The sequence below is a fragment of the Copadichromis virginalis genome, linkage group LG14 (assembly GCF_057382275.1).
Source record: "Copadichromis virginalis isolate Kocher_CV1m ecotype Utaka linkage group LG14, C_Virginalis_male_GT1.1, whole genome shotgun sequence".
Classification (NCBI taxonomy): domain Eukaryota; kingdom Metazoa; phylum Chordata; class Actinopteri; order Cichliformes; family Cichlidae; genus Copadichromis; species Copadichromis virginalis.
In genome coordinates, this window is record NC_140631.1 from 25,781,606 (window position 1) to 25,792,230 (window position 10,625).

The 10,625-nt window shown below is 40.2% G+C and overlaps 1 long non-coding RNA gene across 1 annotated transcript; it reads right to left on the reverse strand.

Moving 5' to 3' along the window:
* Nucleotides 1-3,676: 3,676 nt before the first annotated feature.
* On the reverse strand, nt 3,677-10,004 carry LOC146694056 (uncharacterized). Its single transcript, XR_014923873.1, has 3 exons — nt 9,831-10,004; nt 8,116-8,276; nt 3,677-3,890 (listed from the first exon to the last, which is right to left on the reverse strand). It is a non-coding gene; the product is annotated as an uncharacterized LOC146694056 (long non-coding RNA).
* Between the last annotated feature and the right edge of the window lie 621 nt (nt 10,005-10,625).

The following is a 10,625-nucleotide window of genomic DNA, read 5'->3' on the forward strand; positions in this document are numbered from 1 at the left end:
ACTTCACAAAGTCACACAGATCAATTACTGCAAGCTAGTACTGCTAAAGGTGGTTCAGCAAGCTACTGGATCATAGGGTGAAGCTAATGTTTAACACAGCTTCTGCATTTTGGTTTAGTTTTTGTTAAATAAATAATGATGTAACATGGCATGTGTTGTTGTTCGTGTGAGTTTTTTTTTTTTTTAAAGCCCATAAAAGCACTGGATGACTTTCTATTACACCCTGATATGTAAAACTTTCACTGACAGAGTGAACTTTCTTTTTACCATAACTCTATGTGTGAAATTACTTGTTAGACTTTCTGAAATGACAGTTAGTTTTATCTACCAGTAAAATAGAAAATGTATAAAACACAGCAAATAAATGGATTTATATTCACACACGAGTTTCAGTCTCTTTGCTGTTATCAACGTCTGAAACATGTCTGCGCGTACACATCGTGCACATTCATTCCAATAATCATTAGATTATTGCATTAAAATGGTAATTTATTTATAGAACTATCGTGAGGGTTAATAAAAGCTTTCTACAACACTGAGTCACGAATGTGTAAACTTTGTCATACAAGTCAGTGTCGCAGTCAAGTGCAAAGCTAAGCTGAGTCCCTTTTTGCTGCCATGGTGATTGTAATAATTCTTGGCCACTCCAAGCATGCAGATAAATAAAAAGCAATCCACTAAATAGTATCATATTCATTTTTAATAATTCATTGAATGTATTAAAGCCAGAATTTTGCATTAATTATTAAATGTCATTCGTCCTGTAAATGAATACAGGACAGAAAATGGAGAGCACAGCCCAATCAAAACATCCTATTTAATCTTATTTTATATTGTGCAGTGCTCTGGAGGGAAAAAGTGTTCATTTATTACCTTATCTTTACTGGATGGTGGCAGCAATTGGACAAATGTACTGTGCAGTCTGTAAGTCTGCAACGATCACATTGTTTAAGTTCTGTAGTTAAAATTAGAATTTTAATGCGATTTGAGTTCTGGCCTTCAGCTATTGTGGCATTATTTTATGTCTTTAGTATGTAACCAAACAGAATGGTTTTGCAGTAAAATCAAGATTTGAGATCAAAGCTGTAGTCGCTCTACTGTAAAATGTTTTATTGCAAGTAAAATAAATGGAATCAAATGTTTATCTAAAGCTTTAAACTGATGTATACCTGGATTGATTTTGTACAGTATCTGTGAAGGTGTAAAGACCGGGAAAGACATATTTCTTTTTTATCTCTCGAGCCCTTGCCAAGTTGTCACTGGCCAACAGAGGCCCATCTTACTTCTGCCAGCCTAAAAGATTCTGCTCAACAGCAAACAAAAGCTGTGAATTTGCAAACATAACACTTTATACATGTTTGTGTTTGCAATCTTACTTGCAAAAAGGACTTTTATTGGAAAGAATAACTCAAATAACCACTCGTTAAAATCAAGGGATACAGAAGAGCATCTCTGAATGCACAGCATGTCAAACCTGGAAGAAGAGGAGCCCACCCCGTAACACTCCTGTCAGGCAAGAACAGGAAACTGAGGCTATGATTTGCACAGGGTTACCATAACTGGGCAACTGATGATTGGATAAAAATTGCCTGGTCTAATGAGCTTTGATTTCTGTTGTGCCATTTGGATGGTATGAGGGATATTTTCTTGGCTGTGGGTCCCTTAGTTCTGACTCAGCATTGTTTAAATGCCACAGCCTACCTGAGCATTTTTGCTGACTGTGTCCATCTCTTTATGACCACAGTCTACCCATCTTATGATGGCTGCTTCACACAAAGATAATGTGCCGTGTCACAAAGCTTAAATAATCTCAAAGTGGTTTAGCTGACAAATCTGCAGCAACTTGTCTGATGCTATCAGATAAACATGGAAACCAGGACCTGGTAATTTTAAGTAAAATAATTCTGAATTCAGCGACTGTATCTATATCTGATTTTAACTGATGAACAAAAAATACTATTAAATTATTAATTACTATTAAATGGAAGCATTCTGGCTTCTACATCGATTACATGGTTCTGCAGAGATCTTCACTGTGCACACGTCACACATAGAACATCATTTTGAGACATGTTGAGAAGTCAGTTTTGGTCCCAAACACAAAACCTTCAGTGCACAAGTGCAGAGACGCATTACTACAAGTTCTGAATGTTTTAGTGAGTGACAAGTTATTCCAGTTCATTCAAATGTTGTTGAAAAATGAGTCTTAAATGGGTATTTAACTTGCTATTTTGCACTTCCCCTAAAGTCCCCAAATTATGCAATTATTACATTTTTAATTAATTATAAACATAGCAATTAAGTCAAAGCTGAAAGTAGGGAGAATCAGAGCAGTTGTTTCATTTAAATTCAATTTGTTATATTAAGCAAGTTTAATACAAGACTTTTCTAGTCCAGCCATCACAGCATACTTTTTTATAAAAATATGGGGGGGGAAACAAACCCCCATATTTAACATAAAAAACACAATTTGAAACAAAAGTAGTAGACATAAATCACTATCTTCCTAACTACAGACTATTCCGTCTGCCACATGTACACACATTTGAAGTGAGCTGTCAAGAGGGGAAAAGGGGCCTTTGACTCAGCCCATCTTCTCTGCCATGAAAGAAGTCAAACATTTTGAGGATCCAACTTTTGTCAGCAATTTCTACCAGCCTGCGCATGAACTGACGCCTTGTGAAAATCCATCACAGTTTACCATCACGGTCTTTGTGAAAACAACAAACATTTGCTTTTCTATAACCCACACGGGCTTCTGCAACAAAGTGTATGCAGTCTGAAACATATTCCAACAGCAATGCAAAAAAAAAAAAAAACCTTAATAAATATATTTAATAACAATAAAACGAAATCACCTTATCAGTATGATGAGTACTCACCATAACATTCTAATGATTGCTCAGCTTTATCAAATTTAATTAGATTATAAAGGCTTAGCCTCCAAATAGCTCTGGGTAAGTAAATCACGTGCCGCTCAAGAGCTGAGCTTAAGCCAAGACAACTCTGTACTGTAGCCACAGAGACAAAATGCATTCAAACAAATTAATAGTCCATTAAATAAAAGCAAACCTCTGCCAGCTAATAGTACCTTAAAAGCATATTAGCATTAGAACAGGATAGACACCCATTTATCTCGTAGGAAAGTGTTTCAGCAGCGAGAAAGTCGGAGTTAAGTGAGCATGAAGCCTCGTGCTTCTTCCTTTACATACATGTGACTTCTGGTGGTGGAGGTCTTTATCCCCCACGGCGCTGTGAGTGATGGTCGACCTAGCCCGCACATGATCAATCCCCCCCCCCTTTTTTTTTCTTTACTTTTATTTTTTTTTTACATTGTCACTGAAACTCATCCTTCTCATTTAAAAGGTACTGTATCTCCCATGTCTCGATTAATCTCACTCTCTCTCTCTGTTTGCCCTTCCGCTTTTCCTCTCCCTGCATCCCCGCATCCATCTTGTTCCGGCCCTCCCCCTTCCCTCAGGCCCAGCCACCACTCTGGTATTCCCAAAGTCATCTGCAATCAGACATCTTCAGTGGATTAATTACACTGTCCTCACACAACTTGATTGAGCATCTAACATCTACACCCACCTCCTCAGACCCCAATGCTCCCTTCTCACCCCCACCCACTTACAGACGTTGAATCCTTTCTTCTCACCATCTTTTAAGCGCTCTTTCAAGCTGCCCCCATTCCCTCCTTTTTCCACCTTCTCCTCTGAACCTCTGCCTTCACCCTAACCCTGTCTTTTCTAAAACTGCTTGAGCGGTCATCCCCCGTCTTCTCTGAGAGCCTGGTTAATTGGACATTGATTGGAAGAGCCCCTCTCCATGATCTCTCCAGAATATTGGGATCGCACTAATTGAAGAATTAACTTGGGTGAGACTTGGACCTGGAAAAAGAAGCAGGAGAAAGGAAAAGACAGACAAGATGCTTCAGCTTAAACAAATAAAACATCTTTTTTTGTTTGTTTGTTTTTCTTTTTTCCCCCCCTTTCTCAACATCTCTTCTCTGCTCTATTTTTCTTTCTCTCCCTCTCTTTCTTTCATTCTTTCTTTCTCCCTGTCCTATCCCCCAGTCATGTCTGTCCCGTCTGTAACAACCGAAAATAAAATTAAAATAAATACATAATTAAAATAAATGTCAATCCAATGGACCAATATGGCAAGGCCATGATGATGCACTTGGTAAAGTAAATCTGCCAGGCATCTTTCTTGGCCTCAGACAACAATTCTGATGGCTAAAGATCCAAATGGGACAGACATAAAACAAAAAAAAAGAAATACAACAGCGGACAGACGCATGCACAGGAAAAGGCATGCGATGAACTGCGTTTAACAATGAGTAGGTATAGACAATTTGCCACATTGTGAGAGTCGTTATCATTTGATTTTGAGTGACTTTAATCCATCAGCTTCTTTAACAAAACAAAACAAACAAAAAGAGAAGAAATTAAACTTCTCCAGAAGAAGTCTTTAACTACAGGGCAATCTTAACTTATTTCAGCAAATAAATACACACAGTCTCTTTTTCACTCCTCTCTCCAACACACAACAAACACACACATTTCACATCAATCACAGATCGCAGACCATAACCCCAAAAAGCCGAGTGCAGCTTTGAGTCATTCTAAAATCATGATGGATGACAACTTCCCAAAGCAATCCCTCTGCGTGCCACCATCATTTAACTAAAGGCATCAACCTGCCCCAGCTCCTCTGTTTCCTCGGCCCGGGCGCTCTGGACACCTCCTTTCAAACCCCTGACATGATTCTGAAAAAATATAGTCCTGAGCAGACATATGAAGGCTGCCACTGAAGAATGGGCTTCACCCAAGTTTCTGATCCTGAATCCCCCTCCCCTATCCCCTTCGCAAACTGTAAAGGCAGCGGGAGACGGGACTGTGAGGAGGTTAAACTGACCTCGGGCTCATGCTTTGGAGCAGCTTACCCTGGAGTGTGAGATGACAAAACATTTAGCCCGATCTCACTTGCAGCTCACTGACAGGCTGAAACAAAAGAACAGCCTCGGAGGAATTTCAAATCATTGAATGAATGTCAATTAATTTCACAGGACAGAGTTGAATTGATTAGAATATAAAACAATCTTTCTTGAAAGCAAAAGGGAATTGATGTCCAAGGCCTTCAAACAGCGAAAGGGAGGAAGACAGAGAAACGACAAAATGAAAGGAAAAGACGGATGATTTTGTGCGTATCGGTGTGCGCGCTTAATTGTACTCAGGTGCGTGTGCCAGTGCGTTTGCGTGTACGTGTCCGTGTGTGTGTGAGCTCAGCACTTGTGTTGCACGCTTGGCTGGCAGGGTGTGTGTAAAGTAATTAACATGATAGCCTCCATCTCAGCCTGATAGCCTGTTCCCTGCAGCGAGGTCGTTCAACAGACACCAACAGACACCTGAGCTGCATCTCAGACACAACCCTGCATCTCAAATGCAAACACACACACACAGACACACACAAACATGTTTAACCCACATACGCCTGCTACCAACAAACACCGAGAGCATACGGTTATCGGCGCAAATGACAGGATGCATCTATGCCTGTCAGCAGCACATGGCATGATAGCTGACAAACAGTTTCTTCAAAATAAGCATTTGTTAATTCACCCTGAATATATCTGAGATATATGTATATATATATATATATTTTTTTTTTTTTTTTTGCAGAGCGAAAGAGAGTGCAGAAACCAAGCAGCAACCTTCTTGGGTCAATGCAGAGGAGCCACAAACTGCAGAACCCCAAATGCTCACACAGACTATTACCACAAATGTTCAAATACCTCTGAGCAGAAATAAGCAGGTTAATAGCAAATTACAAAAAACATATTTTCATTCCCATGGCTACACTTATAAAGGAGGGTAATTTATTTTATAAATGTTTTAAATTTGACAAATAATTATTTGCCCCTTTAAGTGGCAGGTGGATGCCAAAACAGGCTAGCTGCCTTCTTTTTTCACTGAACTTAAAAGTGGATCAAGTTTATAGTTTATATGTCTTGTGAATTATTTTAAATGGAATTACCTCAATAAATAATATGGCTTGCTGTGCCACTCGTGTGTGAGTGTGTGCAGTGGCCACATATAGTTTGCAAAATGCATTTTGCTGTGCAAACTGTGACAGTGCTAGTGAATTAAAGTTGAGGCTGCAATGTGCACCCACAAACCAACAGGTGACAGGCGATGTCAAGATGAAAAATGTGAAGTTGTTTTTAATAGATCCAATCTCCACTGAATATAATTTAACAAAAACTAATGCCAAACTTATGGTCTATGAGTTATGGGAAGTTAGCTGAGATATGCCAGAGATGTGTTTGCATTACGGTGAAGAGTTAATTTTTTTAATTAATTTTGGCCTAAACATGATCACATTTTCATGATGCATACTAGCAGCAGTTCACACAAGCATGATTACAAGAACAATATGGCAGTCAATGACATGAAATAATGTAATAATACTGTAATAATAAGGAATAATGCTTTCTTTTAGTGTACAAAATGTTCTAGTCAAGCAAAAATAGGTTAAGCTCATATGGAAATATATGAATCGTGTTAGGAATGTTGACTATAAGTGCACAGGTGAAAGTTGTTGAAAAGTGGCCCCATATTGGAGCTCTCTATACCAGAAAAAGAGTATTCTTAATGATGCTGTAACTTTTTTAAAAATTTGACTGAAAGGAATTAAGCACATTTTGATTCTGCTAACTGACACATAAACAAAAATGAGGGAGTCAGAAACACAGCTTTGTTGTATGAGATATAAAAACGTTAGTGACGGGCACAGTGCTGATAATATCCTTCCTCCTCCTCCAATACAATCTATTGTTTCCCTCTACTTCTATCCTAATAACCCCCAAGACCTTCACTCTGCTCCTCTAATCCTAAAACAGTGTCTTGATGCAGACCCTCAAACCCCCTCTTTAGCCCTAAACAGTCCTCATTTGCTAAAGGATTAGAGTAAGGGCAACAAGGTCAAAGGTTGGCCACCACCAGAGACCCAAAAAAGAAGAAATACACACAGCGAAGTGAACAGAGAGCCACACAAACACACACTCATTAGCATTGTGTCAACTCTAAATGCGTGATGCTGCTTTAGAGCACACAATCTGAGGAGCAGAATTGCATTATGTATTCACTTACTGTAGGTGTGTAGGCAGGACCCTAACCCCAAGACATGTACTGAAACAGAGACACAAATTTGCATGAGCATGTACAGAACTAAATAAAATTGACCTTAACTCTCTGAGTCGAAAAATACGAACACCCATTTGGGTGAATTAAAAACAGCCGGGGTAAAAAAACAACACCTTTACAACAATATCGCCACTAAGGTATCGCTGAGTGAAGAAGTCTGGGAGAAAGACGAGTGGAAGAGTTGGGGTGAGAAAAGTGATTGTCAGGGAGAGAAGAAACATCACTCTGAAAACTTCTAAAGAAGGCCCTGCTCTGGGTTTTAAATGCTCTCCTCCCTCCATCACTCCCTCTCTCTTCCCACTTTCCTCTCATCCCTTTCATGAATTAAAAGCACGGCCGGTCTGTGGGGAGAAGCATAGTTAATTCCGATCAGATCTCCTCCTCCCCCCCTCTCCTTCTCCCACAACCCTCCTCCTCTCCTCCCTGGGCGACGGTTGCCGTGCAGTCTGACAGACGGAGATGCGATCTGACAGTAAACAGGCGTGTGGATGCCCGGCGCGTGATTGACACGTAGGCAGGTCGGTGGGGGCCCGCCCCCCTCCTAATCCTGCCCTGTCAGCTCTAATTGGGGAGGTGGGGCTCTATGTCACCAAGGTGACTGATTGACAGGACCCCAGCTTTGCATAGATATGAGGGAAAGGTGGGGAGGTTCACGCATGGCAGAACACTGTTAACACTACTATACTGCTAATAGAGATATGTGTGTGTGTGTGTCCGTGTTTTGGGTGTGTGCGTGTGTTTGTGATAGCTGTACACTCATGCACATTCACAGGAGCCCAGATGCAGGTGAACACACTCAAGAACATGGCTGAGCACACAAATAAACCCACAACAATAACAATGAACAACATTGACATGCATACAAGATGTCTGAACACAGAGTGCATCTACAAACACACATACGCACAGCCTCCTGACATGGTGTGATGAAGAGCAGGGGTTGTAAATGCTTCGGAGTGCTCAGATATGGAATTTCGTGGAGCAGCAGTCCAAAGGTCTTCACAATGTCAAGGCCAATGAACAGCAGGGCGAGGATTAGGCACTTTAACAGGGGTGTAACACGTCAACCTGTGGAGGCAAAGATGTATGAGCTGTGTTAAGTGAAAGATCATGTGAGTATCTTTGCATGATCAAAAACCACAAAGTGAATAAAATTAATAATCTTAATATAACACAATATTCTCCTGGGATGACTTGGGTATTCATGGTATTCATGAATGTTACTTTGACATGAACTAAACACTTAAACACAGATGCACACCACATGTAAATCCCCAATAGCAACACCACCGCCACAAAATAGCATCCCATTGCAGGACAACACAGCCTCCATGACTGCCCAGGTTTTCGCAGTGATGCATGGTCTTTGTCATGGCATTGGGTCAGCGCCTTGGCAAAGACCTAAAGGTATAGTGAGCAGCCCCATTCCATGAATGCCCCGCCTAAAAAGCCCACAGAATCCCAGTGCCAGACAAACAAAACCCAAAGAAAGAAACAAAAAAAGCAACATTTTACAACTTCAACCTAAAGCGCTCTATCTAAGCAAGATAGCATGGGTGCTGTAGGAGTAAAGTCAGTTTCAGTCCACTTCCTACAACACACCCCAAGAGATTCCTTGTTCATTACCTAACAGCCACACCTATTTTTCTGCCACATAAAGAACTTTATATTTACATTTATATCTGCATCTATACATATTTATATTTAAATGTATATCTTTAAGATATATTTGAATGTCATTCAATGAATTTGATTGGAATAAAGACGTTTTACCAAAAACCTCCTTGAAATTGGGTTGGTTGCTAGCAGATTGCAGTGGTCACCTGTACATGCATGGAAGATGCAAACTTGTCTGTAAACATTCATTTACTCTCTAAGCTATAGTGAAATTTTAAATTAAGGTTAATTAATTAACAAATTCGCATTAAAAGCAAAAGTTGTGCCTTGCTGCTACAGCTGATAAATTTCAAAAGTCACAACATGCGGGTGAATAATTGGACTCTGTTTCTGGTTTGGGTTGCAATTTTTAAAATTTGAATACAGCTAAAAGAGCAGTTTGCAGACTTCTTCCATATAAACCACAGGCATTTGAAGTGACCAGTCAGCAACTAAAGCAATCGCAGTGAGGTTTTCCGTGTAGTACTGTTTACATCTTTGCAATCAGCTTCACACCAGGGCTGAAGCAAGTCATTTCATAGTAACTGCCAGCAGTCTCCAGCAACCCCTCACAATCAGCAAGGAAATACACATTTCACTCTAGTGAGCGGTGGTTCCCAGATGTGTTGCCAGTGTGTAGGCCTGAGTGGCTAGGTTCAGCATTTTTGCGCTACATTAGCATGTTAGCAGGCTAACATTCAGTTGCTAGCATTAAGCACAAGGTACACCTAAGACAAAAGTGAAATACTGAACCAGTGAAATTTGGAAAATTAAAAAAGTGGATACATTTTATTCTCCGAGAAACATGAATATCTGAGACAACAGACCAGATCATGCATTATTTTTCCTTCTGTGCAGAAACAGCTGACATGTAGCTGGTGTTTCATTTCAGCAAACATAGATAAAAGTTTGAAGTCAGAATAGTGAGAATTTCAGTGAGAAAGATATTAGTTAAATAAATCCTACCTTTATTAAGGTTGTGATGATGTTTACAGATGCTCATTTACGCTTCTGATCTTTCGGAGTCCAAAGGTTTGGCTAGTTTGTGGAGTGGTTTGAGTACATCCCACTTTTCACTAATAAGTTTTGCGAGTGATATTCTATGTTTTAAAGGCCTGAAACATATTCAAATTTAAGTCTGAGACCACAAACAAATCACCTAAAATAAGGATACTGTTTCATAAGAATGTGTCAAAGACCACTGCTGTAAAATTACCTTCTAATGATATCTGATTTTGGAGGGGTAATTATAAATTGTTAACTGTCATACAACATAGCTGTTATCTTTATGTGTGAATTTATTTTAATGGTAGTGTGCGTGAGTGCTTGTGTGCACGTGAATGGGTGCACGCATGCGTGCATTTTGATTGACAGCTGCCACTGACCTGTGCCAGTCAGAGTGCCATGCTGCAGGGCGGTGGGGTCGATCGCTGCGGAGATGACCTTCGCCCTCATCTGCATCCTGCCTTCATTAGCAGAGCCAGGCAAGGAGAATAACAACCCAATAAATTAATAAAGAGAAAGAGGGAGAGTGGAGAGAAGGCAGGGTGGGAGGGAGCGGACAAGAGGAGAGCAAGAAGAGCAAGGGTAAAATGGGAAGAGAGTACAGGAGGGAAGGAAGCAGATGCCAGGAAAGGGCAGGAAAGGAACCATATGAGAGGAAAGAGCGGAGCGCTAAAGTATAGACGGGTGTAAAGAGATAGAGGGAAATACTAGCAAAATAGGGTGTGTGAACATGAGTGTGAAGGCTAAGGGTCTTCG